Source organism: Lepisma saccharinum, chromosome 7, assembly GCF_977018435.1.
Source record: "Lepisma saccharinum chromosome 7, izLepSacc3.1, whole genome shotgun sequence".
Lineage (NCBI taxonomy): Eukaryota > Metazoa > Arthropoda > Insecta > Zygentoma > Lepismatidae > Lepisma > Lepisma saccharinum.
In genome coordinates this window covers 95,011,158-95,029,484 of record NC_139235.1, presented here as the reverse complement: position 1 = coordinate 95,029,484, position 18,327 = coordinate 95,011,158, and the positions used below count along the sequence as shown (strand labels likewise).

Below are 18,327 nucleotides of genomic sequence, written 5' to 3'. Positions count from 1 at the left end.
ACAGTATTTGTTAGCGAGCGAAGACATATATTTATTTAAGAAAAATTTTATATCACTTATCTACTGATCAAAGTTTGAACAGACACTCATTATTTGTATTTTGGTAACTTAATGTTAAGTTTCCTAAACTTGTTTTAGGTTGATCACAATGATGAGGATGTTTACATTAAAGCAAAGAGAATAAAATGTGCTAATCTTACTCTTGAGATAATATCCAAGATCCTGGGGGAATACAGATTCTAGATTTAGGATGTTGTCGGCGGTAAAATATTAGCTATATATGGCTATTTATATCATATAAGTTATCATATGAATCTATGAACAAAGAGTAATCACAAACTGCACCATGTAGCAAAGTCAAAATTTGCACATTCGTGGTTTTGGCATTGGTATAACGATATGTACTCTTCGTTGCTCGAACCTAGTCTCTTTCGTAAAGATTAATCAGAGCTGGACCACTAATGAAAAAGGGCATCCAAACTAAAATGTGTTTATTCTTATGTTGGTTCGTCTCATGGATGCCTGCAGGCATGGTCATCTGATCCAACTTCTCTCTTTCATTTATATCTCTTTTATGTTGTTATTTTCCTGTATAATCTTCTTAACTTCCTCTCCTCTTTTCATACCTTAGTATACCTTAGTTGGTGCTTCCTTCCTCTCTTGATCATTTCTTTGTTTATATCTTCTTTCATGTTATCCTTTTCTTTCTCTCTGTACATTTCTTTCTCTTATCCTCTTTCTTTTTTCATTTCTCTCTCTCTTGTCCCTTGATTTTTATTTTCCCATTCTCTATATGTTGATGTTTCTGTGTCTCACTTCTTACTCATGCTCTCCTCTCTCTCTCACTCTTGCTGTGAATCTTGCTTTATTTAATCCTCTTTTTTTCCTCATTTGCTATATTTTCTCTTATGTCTTCTTTGTTCTCTGATGTCATATAAAGAAGTGTCCATAAATGCCACACTTCTTGATATTACACACCCCTCCCTCCTCTAACAAAAATTATTATTATGATCACATAGACAACCTCTTGTACAAATACTGTAAGACTTCAACAATCTTCATGACGTGGTACAAAGCACAGGGAGCACTTTTTCTTCTTCGCCAATATAGATAAAGCTGCACCCAAAGTGGATTTTAGTAGACACTTTGGAAAGCTTCAATAAACAATGAAGGGACAATCCATGTTGATAGACAATTTCTAAAAAATATATATTTTTCTGTGCAGTTACTTTACCATGTTGTTAGTTGAAAACAGTTATTATTTTAATTTTAGTGGCTTCTCACTTTCATTTACTTTAAACCCAATATTGCTACTTCTCGCTACGTCAACAAGTCTTATACATTCTCGGGCATTGTATGGACATTTTATCTCCAATAAGCCGTCACTATTCACCAAACCATCTGGACTATTACATAAAAATGGGTGCATTTTGTGTACAAATAATCCACATTGCTGCACATTATAATTTGGGTGGAACCTTGCATATTGCCTACGAGCTTCTGGTTCATTATCCCTTACATAAACTAGTGAAAGGGCATGGCTGATGTTTTCATGGAGATTCGTTATTCTTTTTACCAAACAACAAGTACGTGTTGTTGGTCTTCGTGATGCAACGTCTTTGAACAAAGAAGATGGTATTCGTTTACTTCTTTCTTCATGCCATCTCTCGTTATTGGCTTGGCCATGTGTTAATACTTCCACCTCATCTGCCGTTGATACAGTCAATCTTTTAACATAGCTCTGGGCTAGATCGTCATATATTTCTTTGGAAAGATCTGGAGTACTTGGATTAGTTCCATAATGAATATCGCCTCCAGCAGGAATTTGTTTACTTAATTTGTGTTTTTCTGAAACTTTACCAAATTGCATTCTACGGCATTTTCTTTTCTCACTGCGTTGTTCCCGCCTCCTAATAAATAACGTTACAGAAGAAGGACTGACACCTGAGAGTTCTCTGTGCATGCCATCCTTGGCCTTGAGTTTGGTATGCCAATGCAATGCTTCCAGCTTGAGAAAAATCCACGCTTTTACCTTGGATTGATTTGTTGTTTTAAGTCCACTTTATGCACAGTACGGCTAATCAGGACTGGACCTACAGTTTAAAATGGGATCCGAACCACTATGTGCCTCCACCGGGAATCGAGTATGTTCATGAAACTAATAATAATTTTTGCAACTTTTCTTCCAGTGAAAATAAAACATTCTGGATGTACTCTATAATTGAAACTTAAATTTATTACATTAAATATTTTTATAGTCTTTGTAGCTGAATTTTGGAGATGGCATTGAGGCTGAGTGGCATTTTTATGCAACAGCACATGGTAAGGAGTGTGTGATGGTGTTGGGGGGACAGTAAAGAGGTAGGCAGCCAAAGCTAGTCTCCAGAATCCTCTTTCAAACAAATCATGACACCACTCCAGCTATTTGAGTGGGAAAAGGAGAACATTCCATCAATAACTTTATTTTATGTGACAAATGATGAATATTTGGAAGAAAAGAGACTTTTACGGACACGATTTGGTGAAGCTGTAGCTGTAACAGGGACTCAGAGGTTTCATGCATTCATACCAGTAAGTACAGAAATAGTGGGGACTAAAGTGTTTTCTGCATCTGAAGAAAAGTTGGTACATTCTGTTGAAGTTAATGCAGATGTTGAATTTGTACCCTTTGAACACATCACAGGTTTTGTAGTGTGTGCGTATGATGCCAATTGGTGGGTGGGATATGTACTTTCGAAAGATGATGTAGAATATGAAGCGCAGGTGACTTTCTTGCATCCTTGTGGTCCAGCACAGTCATTTAGTTATCCAAGGTGACCAGATGTTCTTAAAATCCCAAGACACGCAGTCCTTTGCAAAGTGGACCCTGAAACAGCCACCGGTAGAACATACCAGCTGAAGCAAGAGGAGATGACAAAAGCATCATACATTTTATCAAAGAAAGACTTTCTGTATCACTAAGCAGTTTCTTGGTGCTTCTTTATTTATAATGTGGTTAGGTATGTAAAAATATGTTAACTTAAATCATCGCATGGTCTTGAAAGGAATTCACTTTTCATAGGATACCAGAGATATACCACCTTGAAATTTTGACTGAACCTTCAGTAGATGTGTACCAATATGTGTAAAATTTTTGAAAATTGTAAAATAAAATTTTGAAAAACCTTTCAAAAATTGTTTTTCGCAAAAAACCAAGCATGTTGTATATCAAATGAAAGCCCTCTTCATAAGTTTTAAAATGAGATCATGCACAGCCCTGTAGTTGAAACAGGTCTCTTGCAAATTGTATTTAAAGTGTCAGCAGTGGGCAGTTTTTGGGTAATTTTGTCAATTTTTAAAATTCAATAACTCAAAAACCGGCAACATGAAAAATTAAAGAAAAATATTTTCTATATTTCAGATGATAAGAAACGTGTATACCAAAAATTAGTCAAATCCATGACATAAAATCCCAAAATTTATTTTTTCTTGTTTGATTTGACATGGAATTTACCCCCATTACAGTTTGAAAATATGGCAAATTAAAGCCCTTTTTTGAATTATTAAACATATATTCAATATAGTGAAATATGAATATAAATTTAAGTTTTTTTTTTAAAAAAACAACTAAATTGTATGTTTACACTCAGAAAGCTGGTAATTTAAAAAAAAAACTGACAGGCATGGCATGCAAAGTTCAAATAGGTTCTAGTCAGGCAAGAATTTGCACTTGTAGCTCTTATGTTTGCATACCTTCTCACGGCAATCTTATGTAATGCCCCAGCATTAATCTGCTATCATACTCTTGCCCCATCGCTCTTGATAGCACTGTTCCGTCGTTTCTAGGTATTGATGAAATCACTCTTCCTTTTCATCGATAACAATTCCAAGGCTTTCGAGGAACTGATCAAGGTGACTTTTCAGGAAATAGATCTTTACACTCATGTTGCACCCAAAATCGCAGAAAGCCAACAACAATCGACCACAACCTCATAAGTTGTCCGCCATTTTGTTACCAAGAGTTTACTTTTTTTTAACTGCCGAAAACAGCCACACTGACACCTTGTTCTTTTTCCTGACAAATTCCTCATCACATGCAAGGATACGGATTTGGGGTCCATCGAACATAGATAATTTGATCTCGAAAGACAAAAGGGGTGAAAGGAAATTGCAGTAAAAACTGCTTATCCCGGAACCTCTATAAGAAGGAAACCTATAAATACGGGGAAAAAAAGTCCCCAGAATGGAACCGATTTTATACCTGAAAAGGACCTCCTTAACGTGGAAACTGAACACCATTTAAAAACCAACGACATGTTTTTATTCTCAGTAAGACGGAAATTTCTTCCTTTATTTTTTTCGCTCGCAAGGAAACAATGCAATACTGTAAGTTGGACATGCCTCTGTTGCCACTCGCTTATCGGTAACATTGTCGATATGAAAGAATGCACTACAATACTCATAGCTGTTATGATTCAGTTTCTTTCTTTCATCTCTTACCATATTTCTCCACCTTTCTTTGTCTATTTCTCCTCTGTTCTTTCGTCATCTTTCTATTTTTCTTGTTATCTCTCTTTGTTTCTTTCTTTTTCCTTCACTTTTATCTCAATCTTTCTTCACCTCTGTTATTCCATCTTTCAATCTTTCTCTTTCCCTCTATGCACATCGTGCTACGATGCCAGGGATCCCGGGTTCGAATCCTGGCATGGGCATGGATGTTTGTGAGTGTCCATTTTACTTCGCATTTTGTGCCCCTTTTGGCTAATTTGCGAAGATGGGGATGAGTGATGATATGATGAAATTGATGAATGGATTCACCAAGCAATGAAGAAAGTCACCCCAGAAACAGTAAAGAAATGCTTCGTAAAAGCAGGTTTCCCTTGCGAGGACACAACTGTCGAGCATGATCAAGTCGAGGAGAACTTAGGTTGCATTGCCGACATTTGTAAACAGGCTAATTTATCAATTGCAGCTGAGGACATAATAAATTTCGACAGCGAATTGGCAACAGGACAGGAAGTAGAGAAAGCTGTCGATTCATTACATCTGCAGCACATTGAAGAAAAAGACGACGATTTTGTAGAAGAGGATGATGGAGGAGAAGAAGAAATGCCACACGAGTTGAAGATATGCAGTTACACACATGCACTCTTCAATGTCAATGAACTACAAGAATTCGCTGCTTCTCGCAACGACTCTGAATTGATACAACTCTTGCAAGATGTAGAGAACTATGTACTTGGTCATATTATAAGCAAAACATGTCAACCAACTTTGAAGCAGCTGTGGGGAAAAGATACATAAGTACGTACTGTACGTTCTTACAATACTGTAAAAAGTGTACCAACATGTTGTGTAGTTACATAATTGTAATCTCTGCTATGCTTATTGCGACTGTATCCGATTTTTATTCATGTACGTACATGCATTAGTACTCTACATTATAAGTATTGCGGAATGTAAATCTGTCTTTCCATTATTTCCTGCAGCGCTCTATATTGTATTTAAAATCAATCCTGTATAAGAAGGAAAACTGTTAAGATGGAAAATTTTGCTCGGAACCATCATGTTCCGGGATAGACAGGGTTTACTGTACTTATATTTTGAAAACATTCACCATCAGTATTCAATGCCTTCACGAACTGCTTCATCAAGCCAAGCATGAATCAGATATGAGGATGATGATCCTGTCTCGGCTGACAATTAGTTCATTCACAATGTTCCACATTCCCCTTTCCAGAGTTTCAGGGATGGGCCACTCCTTCTGTGTCCAGTATGAGTCATTCCATGCCAAATTAACACAGATATGTGCAATTTCCAACCTGACCATCTCCGATTTTCATGAAATTTGGGGAGTTGAAACTATGCATGGAACTTAGTAACTATGAATTTTTTTAGATTTGTTTGTCTTGTAATTGTTAAATTATTCAAGGTCAAAGTTTGCATAAATTGCCCTTTTTGAGCCCGCTTAGCTATACTAAATGTTCTGTAACTCCGCCCCTATTTGGACTAGGAAGCTAAAATAAAGCTTATTGTACAGGGAATTGTATAAGCTTTCCAGTGATATATATAAAAAAAAAAAAAAAAAAAAAATATATATATATTTGGTTCCTCATGCCATACTCTAAAACATATGAAAAAATCATTCTGGGACTGCAATGGGATCAGTAGATACAAAATAATATGTGTAACTATGTGACTGATAAAAGCCTCATTACGCCCGACCCTGTGGCCGAGTGGTTAGCACATCGCGCTGCGACGCCAAGGGTCCCGGGTTCGAATCCCGGTCGGGCTTGGTTGTTTGTGAATGTCCATTCATCAATTTCATCATTTCATCACTCATCCCCATCTTCGCAAATTAGCCAAGAGGCACAAAACGCGAAGTAAAATAAACTAAATCAATCAATCAATCAATCAAAAGCCTCATTACATGAACTATGACGAGTCAAAAGTCCCTTAACACCCCCTACAAAATGTAAAGGAGTTATCCTGGTCATGAAAGAATAGGTTAGGCACAGGGAGATCCCTAGGTGTGTGTGTCACGCGCAGGTCCGGCATATTGTTGACCACCATATTGAATTCAATGCAAACATTTCAAAGGAAAGGGGTGATGTGATATATCTCACGAGAAATGAAGCTGCATTTTTCAACATATATTTAACCAGCAAAAAGTTATTACGCATGCTTGTAACCATTTTCTCCTCTTCGAGGTGTTAAAAACAAAGCATTAGAATGCTCCTGACGTGTTAGGAACTCACCGAGATCACGCTGACATCTCGGGAGAGAAAGAAGTAAACGCACCATTGCATATGATTTTAATCAGCGACATTCACCAAATAGTTGAATAGTGAAGAATATTGGGAATAGTATCTCAAACAATTACGCGACACTTCCTTTGGAATGAAAAATTCTTCAGTGACGAGGCTAATTTTTATGTTCACGATGAAGTTAATAAAGATAATATGCAAAAGCTGTGATTTGATAATCTACAGTAGACAGATCCCAGACGAATGGTTGTTGCTGGTAAGCTAATGATGTGGTATAGTGTATGGAGAACGGGAATGTTTGTTCCATATTCAGCAACAGAACCTTAAATGGCGAGGGCTTCTTGAATTTGTCAAGTGAACAGGTTTTTCATCCTTGCTTACGGGACATGACACTCTTCCAGAGTTTTGAAACAGGACAGTGTGTGACCACACCATGTGGACATTGTGGCAATTTCTTCATGGTAAATTTCAAGGTAGATTGATCGGCAGGCGGGGATATATTAAAATGCCTGCACATTCTCCAGATCTAACATCTTAGGAGGACTTTTACCTTCAGAAACATTTGAAGAGAATTGTGCATGCACTAAAGATCCGTGATATTGACAATCTGAGAGAAGGCATAGTTGCTGCTTGCGATGATGTTGCACCTGCTACATTGCCAAATGTCCTATGTGAGTGTGAGAGACGTCAACGAGTGTGCTCACAGGAATATTGACAACATTATAATGTGCATATATTGTAAGTGAAAGATATGAGTATAACTTTTAGCTGGCTAAGGACATGTTGGAAAAACCTTCGCCGCTTCATTTCTCGTGAAATTTTTATAGCCTGATTTGAAATATCACATCACCCCTTTCCTTTGAAATGTTTGCATTGAATTCAATATGGTGGTCAACAATATGCTGGACCTGCACGTGACACACACACCTAGGGATCTCCTGTGCCTAACCTATTCTTTCATGACCAGGATAACTCCTTTACATTTTGTAGGGGGTGTTAAGGGACTTTTGACTCGTCATAGTTCATGTAATGAGGCTTTTATCAGTCACATAGTTACACATATTATTTTGTATCTACTGATCCCATTGCAGTCCCAGAATGATTTTTTCATATGTTTTAGAGTATGGCATGAGGGACCAAATATATTTTTTTCACGATTTTTGGTGATGACATGTTTTGAGATATTCAAGGTCAAAGGTCAAGGTCATGTGACAAAATTATATTTTTATCCAAAAGTAGGCTTGTTATATATTACTGGAAAGCTTATACAATTCCCTGTACAATAAGCTTTATTTTAGCTTCCTAGTCCAAATAGGGGCAGAGTTACAGCACATTTAGTATAGCTAAGCGGGCTCAAAAAGGGCAATTTATGCAAACTTTGACCTTGAATAATTTAACAATTACAAGACAAACAAAACTAAAACAAATTCATAGTTACTAAGTTCCATGCACCGTTTCAACTCCCCAAATTTCATGAAAATCGGAGTTGGTGAGGTTGTGAGCTGTGTTGATTTCATATGGAATGACTCGTATTACTCTCGAGCATGGATACTTCGTGAAGCCATTCTGCTGTTCAAGCAGGGAGCTGAAAAGTTTGAGATCTACACAAAATGATCCAGTTGTGTTTGTGATATTTGAGTAAGTCAATAGCAAGTTGTATGTGATTATGTTATGGCAACTGCACTGAGTACCAATTGAAACAGCTCCATAAACATTCACTCTGTTAGTTATCAAAATATAATAGTCATTTTTGGACTATACGAGATAACATCCAACTGGCTTAGAAGACCTGGGATATCATGGCAGTAAAAAAAGTATTTTGTCTTCTGAAAAAAAAATCCACAAAAATCTGGTTCTGCTTTCGGAAATATGACTATTTGGTCAGCAGTGCAGAATACTTTTCTTGTAACCTGGAGGCTAATAACTCAGCTTTTTTCTTATGTTTACTTGAAGAAGCCATTATTAGATTAAAAAAAACAGAAAAGGGTGTGTTATCATCTGTGACTAGGGCAGATCTAAGTGTCGTTGTGAACCTATCCCCAGTGTAAATACCAATGGATGTCCATTTCCGCAAAAGTCAAAGTTTCAAATTGCATGATAACTAGAGCATGTACAGGAAAACCAATACCATTTGAAATCAGCGTTGAAAAATTAGTCGGAAACAGTTAAAAAAATCTAATGCAACAGAAAATGAGAAAAAAATTGTTCCCCCAGTGTAAATTTCAGAATTCATTTGTCTGTGCACTAACGAAGTCGCTAAATCCTAAATTTCTCATTAAAAATTTAGTTTAAGTCTCTATTAATCAATAATAATCAATTGGCCGTGATTTTATATTTTATTCCTCGCCTTTCGCTTCTTAAACATGTATAAGAACAATCGTATTTTGCAGTCACTGTTTATTTATACATGATGTCACGTAACATCGTTCCATCATGGACGTCACATACGAATGTGATGTCGATTGATAAATCGACGAACTTGAAATATAAAGCTTCAAGAATTACTCAAAATAAAAATTACAACTAAAATGTGCTATACTGTGCGTCGTTCTAATCCAAGAAGGGAATCCAGAGCTGATCTTTATAAAGGAAATCTTGAAAGGTTATCACTCTTATGTGGGACCTGTGTATTTACAGTGTAAAAATGATTTTATTTATTGGGAAAAGTTGTCAAAGATAATAATTCGGTTTTGGTATTGTTTTATTTAAGTAGAATGACACACGGGATCATATCATATGTTGATTAATAGTGTATATGTGAACGGGTAATGGTGCAGATTGTATAATGTAACGATATTTACAAGTTTCACAGGAGAAGGAAGGCATCGTGGATAATGGAAATCACCATTGAAATAATTTTAAAGTTCAGAAAAACAATTTGTCCATGTTAAAGATGCAGAAAATTGTAATGTGCGAGTACTAATGATGTATTGAAACGTATGTTGTGTGATTACTCGTGCTCCTAATCACTGCTTTCGATTTTTTGTTTCCACATTGAAAACATTATAAATTTTAACAGATCATGGAAAGTTTGCAAATGCTTAGGCTTACTTATATACCTACATGAATAGAATTCGATTCAGCTTTAGTCCAAACGTACAGTTCCCATATTTCCTTCAGATTCATGTTGCATCTTACTATATTTAACTCTCTGGTGTAGAACCCAAGTTACGTTAGACCCGTCTAGTTCGCTGCACTTGTTGACACTCAGTGTAGTGCAGGTGTACCCCGGTGTCAGGTTGGTGCAAGGAAATGCTCTTCGACCAACTAGTTTAGAAAATTCAACAAATGCCTGTCTGCTGCTTTAAACATTCAATGATTAGTTAGCATGCACCACATGACCATACACCGCATGCTACACCGCTCCAGAACATAATGAAAATGCTGCAGACACCAAATGTACTACTTGACACCAAATCGACGAAGTACACGAGTTGGTGTTGCACCGTATAACCAACTAGACAGTTTAGTGCAAAGAGAGTGAAAAAGTGCAGCGAACTAGACGGGGCTATTGTAAGCCAAACTTGTTTCTTTTTTGGCTTCAGTTAGGTTAGGTAGTAAGGTTCAGTGGGACATAACTGCTGAGTAGGTTCGGGAATTTAGTTCAATGGCCCTCTTCTACAATAACAGTAAATTTTGTATTTGCATTGTCCCACACTTTATGGTTCCAAGCAAAGAATGTAACTTACAATGAGAAATAATGTAAAAATTGAGTAACTATGAAGAAATTGAACATACTACATTAAATAAAATATTTACAAGCAAGTAACATTTTCCCCCAATATAATGGACCATCTTTCATTTTATACATGGCTATTCTTGTATGGTCTTAATTCAACATAAACTAACAATGATCCAGTACACGGATGTTCCTCTAAGTATATTTTCTTTGTGATGGCAAGCTTTTTCCTTAGATCACAAATGACTATGCACCATGGAAAATATCTTTTTTGAATGACAAAAGAATGGAAAATATGTAAATCTTGTTGCATTATGTTGTATAATTACATGTTTCTAAAATAATTTATTTTCTCTTACAGTTCTGATATGGATGGAAAGAAATATGGCAAAAAGATGTTATTCACAAAACTTTTAAAGAATAAAGAGTATGTGGAGTGCAAGAAACAAGTTCGTGCATGATGCATTCCCAGATGTAGAACCAAGTAAGTACATTGCATTGTGGATTGTGAACGTCGTCAATGCTGCCTTCAATTGCTTCACCAACATTTGCCCCAGTGGGATGCTAGCATATACTGTTTTCTTCTAAATTCTCAAAAGAGGTAGTGATATGATCTGAATCATTCAATCTTACAATTTTGGAGGTTATTTTCATGCTTTTCATGTGTTGAAAATTTTGTAGGAATTTAAATAGGATGCTGCAAGTTACTTTAAGATTATTTAAAATATGATTTTAAACTTTTACTGTTCTGTTTAAAGTCTTATATTTTTATAAAGAAGTTTGGAGGACTTCAATGCATTGTCATATGTTTAGCAAAGTATAATAATTGCTAATGTTTCAAAAAATACATGTACCTGTATAACAATGTGTTTATTATCCCTTTCATTAGCAATAATATATGTTATACTTTTCTACAGAATCATTAACAACTCATAAAGTGTAGTGCATTTACTGTGAAATTGTTATTTTCTTTGGGAAAGTTTCTGAGAATTCCACAAGAAATAGAACATTTCACCATAGTGAGTTGTAAATGGTTTATTTGATGGACTTTCATTAACAGTATTATGGTAGCATTGAATACAGTGGAAATTAATTGATCTAGGATTTTTAAGACTTATTTCAGTCTTTTATTCTACATTCCATGTATATTTAATGTTAATATAATTTACATTCGGAATAGCAAGTAAGATGTTTGAAATGAATGATTGAATGAACGAGATAAAATTTTAGGGTGCATCAGAATGTATGACCATTTTGTACACTTCAAAGTATACAAGGAAGAATCCTCTTGATCTCAAACCCTTGCCTTAAAGTTAAATGTTCCATCAGTAGTTTTTAATAATACGTTTTATGTTTTATTCTTATTTCCTGAGACAAAAACCTTCCAATCCTGTCTTTTGTTTCCCTGGCATATTCAGCTTCAAATGGGTACTTCACTGATATCAATTGCAGAGAAAGTGCATGCATTTGTATTTCGTTTTATGAGTCCACAGACAGATGAATGGAATTTTCTACATTGATAAATCACAAGTGTCTACATCTTATGACTGAATATGGTACACAAGGGAGAAAATTACAGCCGATCCCCCTACAATACTAGACATTCAGTGATGGCACCAGAAACAGTTGCTGATATTAAGTGTGCTGTATCCTGCAGTTTGCCGCCCACGTCAAACTGTGCAGCAATTGTTATGAAGAGAAAGAGACAATTTGGGAAATGTTGCAAGATGGCTTGAGCACCCTTTAGAACACTTTGGGTAGCGCAATGATAGGCTCACCCCACCCTTCCATTCCTGATTATATTTTCCGCTAATAATTTGGACATATCTCGTAAGGTCATACTATTTATTTTATTTAAGTGCATAAAAATGTTCTACAATGATAAATACCATTGTTCAGTTAATGCAGGGGTCCTGGGTTCGAATCCTGGTTAGAGCTTTCTTTGTGTCATCAAGTTTTCATAGCATCGTCGCAATTAGCCTAAAAGTGGAAAAATGCGACGCTAAATAACAAACAACGACGAGGGAGGAGGTAAAATGCATTGATCTACGAACAAAGTAATCAATGTAGAGTTTACACAAGTTACAATCGCGATTTGCCCAAAATGTCAGAAAAGCAATACATAATAGGGAGAATACGAAATAAGAATACTTATTACCACAGATAATACATGGACCATATTTCATGCACAACAGAATGATTTACGTGCTGGAATTTCAGGAACTTGTAATTATTTTCCTATGTTGTGCTTCTGGGCTATTAATTCTGTATATCTCGTAACTTAGATGTAGAAATCATTCAAACGTAACATGCATTAACTGAACAATGGTATTTATCCTTGTAGAACATTTTTATACACTTAAATAAAATAAATAATACGACCTTATGAGATATGTCCGAATTATTAGCAGAAAATAAAAGCAGGAATGGAAGGGTGGGGTGAGCGGATCATTGCACTGAGACGCATTCAACTGTCACTGCCAAGATAAGATGTGATTGGCAAAGAGGTTGCTATGACAATGCTTTAAGTTTCAAAGGCGCCGTAGGGTGGCTCCACATGCCCTTTTTTGGTATACGCACAGATTACAAAGGAGAGATAGGAAGTAAACAATCTTGTTAATCTGTGATAAGACTTCACACATTACATTGCATTATGGTCAACACTCCTACCAGCTGTTCTATTGTGAAGCAACAGAAAAAATATGCTTTTACCTCAAAATCCACTCCCTAGTAATGTTATTCTGCACCATATAAACTGAGTAAGCACAAACTGTATCATTTGCACAGAAGATATTGTTCAACAGTTCTCACATGAATAAACTTCTATGGTTTTATCAAAAATGTATTGTTTCAGTACCATTCCTACCTGTGGTGATTCCATGAGGGGTTTGCAAACATGCAAAAGTATTGTAATTGGCCTCTGTAGTTACTGTAGTATTTATTTTTGGAAGAGAAGGAGAACGTTGGTTTTGATATCTAGAAACTTGTACAAATGTATGTACGTACCACAATGATGTTTTTCTAAAATGGTCATGCAACAAGCATTGGATGATTTGGTATGGAATAACACGTTAATAATGTAAGACTTTTCACCAATATGCAAGATGTAGAAACACTAAACCTTTGTAAAAGTCTGAAGACACTGAAATAACATGTTAAAAGAATATGCTTAATTTATTTGGTCTAGGAATTAATTCGTGCGCCTGGACAAGAGATGGCATAACGAGCGTATCGTCCCACAGTTCCGTGTATCCACACATGCGTTGAAAACTCGTGTCAGCGTGCATCGTTCCTAGTATAGGGCAGTTGATTGACGCGTCAACAACAGCATTTTGTAGTCAACTGAACATGGCGCAGTTCGTGCCAGATAAAGTGTTTTTGCGGGGTGTTCTGCTTCATTACTTTTAACATGCAGAAAAGTGCTTCCGAAAGTCATCGTATTTTGGTGGAAGTGTATGGTGACCATGCGCTAGCTGAGCAAACGTGTCAGAAGTGGTTTGCACGGTTTAGAAGTGGTGATTTCGGCCTGGAAGACCAAGAGCGACCTGGACAGCCAACACAAATTGAAGACGAAGAATTGAGAGCATTGCTCGATCAGGATTCGTGTCAAACGCAAGGAAGAACTTGCAGAAGCATTAGGCGTTGATCAAACAACAGTTTCCAAATGCCTCAAAGCCATGGGAATGATTCAAAAGATGTCACATTGGGTTCCACATGAATTGAAAGACAGAGACGTTGAAAGACGAAAAACCATTTGCGAATTGCTGCTTCAAAGACAGAAAAGAAAGGGATTTTTGAATCGCATTGTTACTGGCGATAAGAAGTGGATCCATTACGAGAACCCGAAACGAAAAAAGGCCTGGGTGAAGCCAAGTGAACCAGGTCCATCACAACCGAAACGAGATATTCACTGTGCAAAGGTTATCCTGTTCATATGGTGGGATATGAAAAGTGTGGTCTACTATGAGCTGCTGCAACCGGGTGAAACTATTAATGGAGAACGTTATCGATGACAATTAATGCGTTTGAAGCAAGCTCTGGCCAGGAAACGACCAGAATGGGAGAACAGACATGATAAACTTATTTTTCAACATGATAATGCTCGTCCACATGTCGCAAACCAGTCAAAACCTATTTAGAAAATGTCGGATGGGAAGTTTTACCCCACCCGCCGTATTCACCAGACGTTGCTCCTTCGGACTACTACTTGTTCGATTGCATGAATAACGATTTGATTGGACAGCGGTTCACTTCTTCAGAAGATATCGAAAAATGGGTCTCTGACTGGATCGCTTCAAAGGATGAGGACTTCTTTCACCACGGAATCCGTAACTTGCCTGACAGATGGGCGAAAGTGGTGGCTCGCGATGGACAATATTTTTCTTAAGGTATTTATGTATTTTGTGTTTGAACTACAGCTTCAATGTGTGCGTAACAACCGCACGAATTAATTCCTAGACCAAATATCATGTTCATGGATTTGAGATAGTTTTTAGGTGGGTGACTCTACAGAAAATAAGTCTTGTAGAAGGCATTTTAAAAACAAATATTAACCAAAATGTCTCATTTTTAATTGCCATGTGACATAGTTTTTTGTAATCATTTTCTATTATTTATGAATTTAAGTGCAAGAGTGATAATTTCCCCGAGGTTCTTCTCTCTGAGGCAGCTTGGGAGCACTGTTGCCAACTTGGCTCTTTTGGGGTCAGATCTGAGTCTTTCGTGCACTCGTTTGGCTGTGAACTGTGGCATCCGCTCCCTGCCCACTATGATGCCATCACTAGCCCCGGCCCCGATAGACAAACTTTTGCCATGCATATACATTTTGTACGTGACATGATATTATTATATTGACTGCATGGCCCCACCCCTCGTACCTCCCCAGCAACATTTATAAAGCACCTTGGGCTGAGGTGAAGATGACAATATTATTATCCGGTAATCTCTTATTTTTGATGCCATACGACCATCGGTGGATTATTGAGATGGGTGATGCAGTCAGATCTAGATGGTGAAAACTAAGAATAGATTGTCATCACTTTAAAATTACCGGTAATAGCAATGCTCCCCAGACCCTTGACAACTAAAATTACCATGTGAGGCACTCTATCCAGCCTTCGTAGCTCCTTGAAATTCAACTTTAGCTCAGTTTAAGGTGAAATTTAGCTCTTTTATGCACATCAGGTTTGGCAACACTGCTGGGATGGCTGTAGGAGGCAAGGAGAAATGCATTACGCTTATGAGAGAATTATTCTCTTAGTTTTCTTGAGAATATCAAACTTCCAATGGCAGAATAAAACATGATCGGGTAGAGGATCCATTGAAGATGATACTTGCACTAGAAAGAGTCGAAACTCCCATTTGTTTAGCTGTAACTTGAATTTGAAGTTGTCTATCCATAAGGAATACATGGGATTCTGTAAATATTTATTCATCATATTTTTAAAACATGGTATCTAGCTTAATAATCAACATTAGAAACAGCTTCCAATTGCAACATGGGGAGAAATTTATACTCTCAAATTATGCATGGATTTCCTTTAGTAGCAGTGCCCATTCCGACGATACTTAAATAAATGTCAGGTGTGAATACAGGATACATATATGTCCTTCATATTAGGGATGTGCCGAAGCCGATTACAGATGTATGAAAATCGGCCGAAATTGACACATCGGTATCGGAATCGGCAAAAATCCGATATTTAAACCGGTACAGAGTATACTAGAGTTTTTACCTTCTAATAAGTTTTATATTCTAGTTTTGTAAGATTTATTGAAAATTTGGTTATGATTCGTCATTACTGTAGAGTTTTTGTAATAAAATTATTGCAAACTCATTCAGAGGATCAACCTAACTATACATCGGAAATAAAACAGTACATTGCTGAACCAGGATCTGCTGTTGTATTGGAAATTCAAAAATGAATATTCAAACCTGAAGCAAATCCTGAGAAAATACTTGGGCATGCCTACTGCATCAGTATTCAGTGATTGAGTGTTCAGTGTTGCTGAACAGATTTGAGATAAGGGAAGAAGTAGGTTACTTCCTGAAGTGCTTCCAAATCTTGTGTTTCTGAAGTTGAATCTGGCAGAACAGGAATTAATTTTGCATTTCAAAGAACTGCTTGTGTACTAATGTTTAATAATCTCTTGAGAATCCATGTTCTTCTTAAAGATTCACATAACATTTTGTAAATGCTAATGTACATTCACACTCTTGAGAATATATATGTATATACATATGATATGCAATAGAAATGTACATAGCAAATTTATTTTGGTCATGCTGAAAATAACATTCCATTTCTGTTTAATAATCTTATGTATCGGAATTGGTTAAATATCGGCATCGGTATCGGTTCCAAAAATTATTGGTAAGTACATCGGCATAGGTAAATTTTCAGCTTCGTCAAATCCCTACTTCATATACATCCATGTGTCATTGCACTTGAGTCACCAGCGTGCACAAGCCAAGCGCCTGATGTCAAATATGACATCAGCAAATGCCATTCAAGATGGCTGCTTATCTTGAAAGCATCCACCCACAAGAGAGGAGCTGCTTTAGATAGCCGATTTTTGGTACCAATGATGGTGATAAACCAGCAGATATTCTTCGACGTATGAAGAGGCAATATGGTGACATGTGTCTTTTGCTTTGTCAGGTTTGTGAAGGGCACAAGGAGTTTAAGAGAGAGGTGTCATATCTGGCTGCTGCATGTTGCTCCAGCCAGTCTCATATTATGACTATGCTTGACACTATTGTTGCAGTGAAATGACGATACACTAAAACAGATGGGTAACAACTGATGAGATGACATGGCAATTGAATGTAAGTCATGTCTCTGAATGTTACTTCATTCACGATGTACCGCAGTACACAGTACTGCTCGGTGGGAGCCAAAACAACTCACCCTCAAACTGAAGAAGCTGCGAAACACTCTTACGAACCTATGATGCTGAAGAGGCGACTTTCTACACAGTGGTGTAACTAGTGATAAATGTTGGTTCACTACTTTCAGCAAACGACTAAGTGAGGCAAACAGTGATGAAATTCTTCCTCACTGAAACAACAATTTTCATACCATTTAGTCAGCTGGCAAATTTATGCTCGAGGGTAGATAAAACAAACAAAAAATAATTCAGGCACCAGCCCCTTTTCCTCAGGAGCCTGATTTTTTTAAATACAGGCTAAAAAAGTCATGACTCAAACTAAGATAAGGCTAAACGTTTTTGAAATGTGATCTTAAAACATTTAATTTATTAATAAATATAAGATTTGATTAAAATTAATTCTTGTGCCTTACTGGCCTTCCTAAAGAAGGTAACAGCATGAATAACTAGGCAATACATTAAAATATGTTGCCAACCCCACTATATCGCTGCACATTTTGAAATTTGTCTAGCAACGGTGAAAAAACTATAATGGCATGTTTATTATTCTGATTTAATTATACACAAAACACACAAACAGTAAAAAACTCATATTACGTGCATTGTTTAAAGAAAGGTAATGGAAATTGCCATAAGCGAACTCAAAATATTTTTAAAAATACCACACCCCCTATACGCCTTCATGGCATGGTGCTATGCACAGGGGAGCACTTTACCTTTTTATGTTCTTAGAGCTGATTTGAAAATTCAGGATTGAGGTGGAAATTTTCAGGCACCATTGTGACTGGGTACCCTATATTTGTCTACCTCTGTTTATGCTTACACACTTCTAGGCAGCGGCGGCTCAAAGGGCAGAGCTGCCGTGCCATGGCACTACCCTCAGAAGAAACTCATACCTCGCCAAAGTATTGTTAAATTAATACATTTATAATTTACATACAAGGAGATTCTAATCTCCCAATAGGTCAAGCTGACGACCGCCCCAACCTCCACGCGGCATCGCCAGCTGTT

General features: G+C 36.8%; 1 protein-coding gene across 1 annotated transcript in view; it reads right to left on the bottom strand.

Moving 5' to 3' along the window:
- LOC145990042 (beta-1,3-glucosyltransferase) overlaps positions 1-18,327 on the bottom strand; it is a 190,806-nt gene that overhangs the window by 161,765 nt on the left and 10,714 nt on the right. The gene's annotated exons all lie outside the window — the stretch shown is intronic.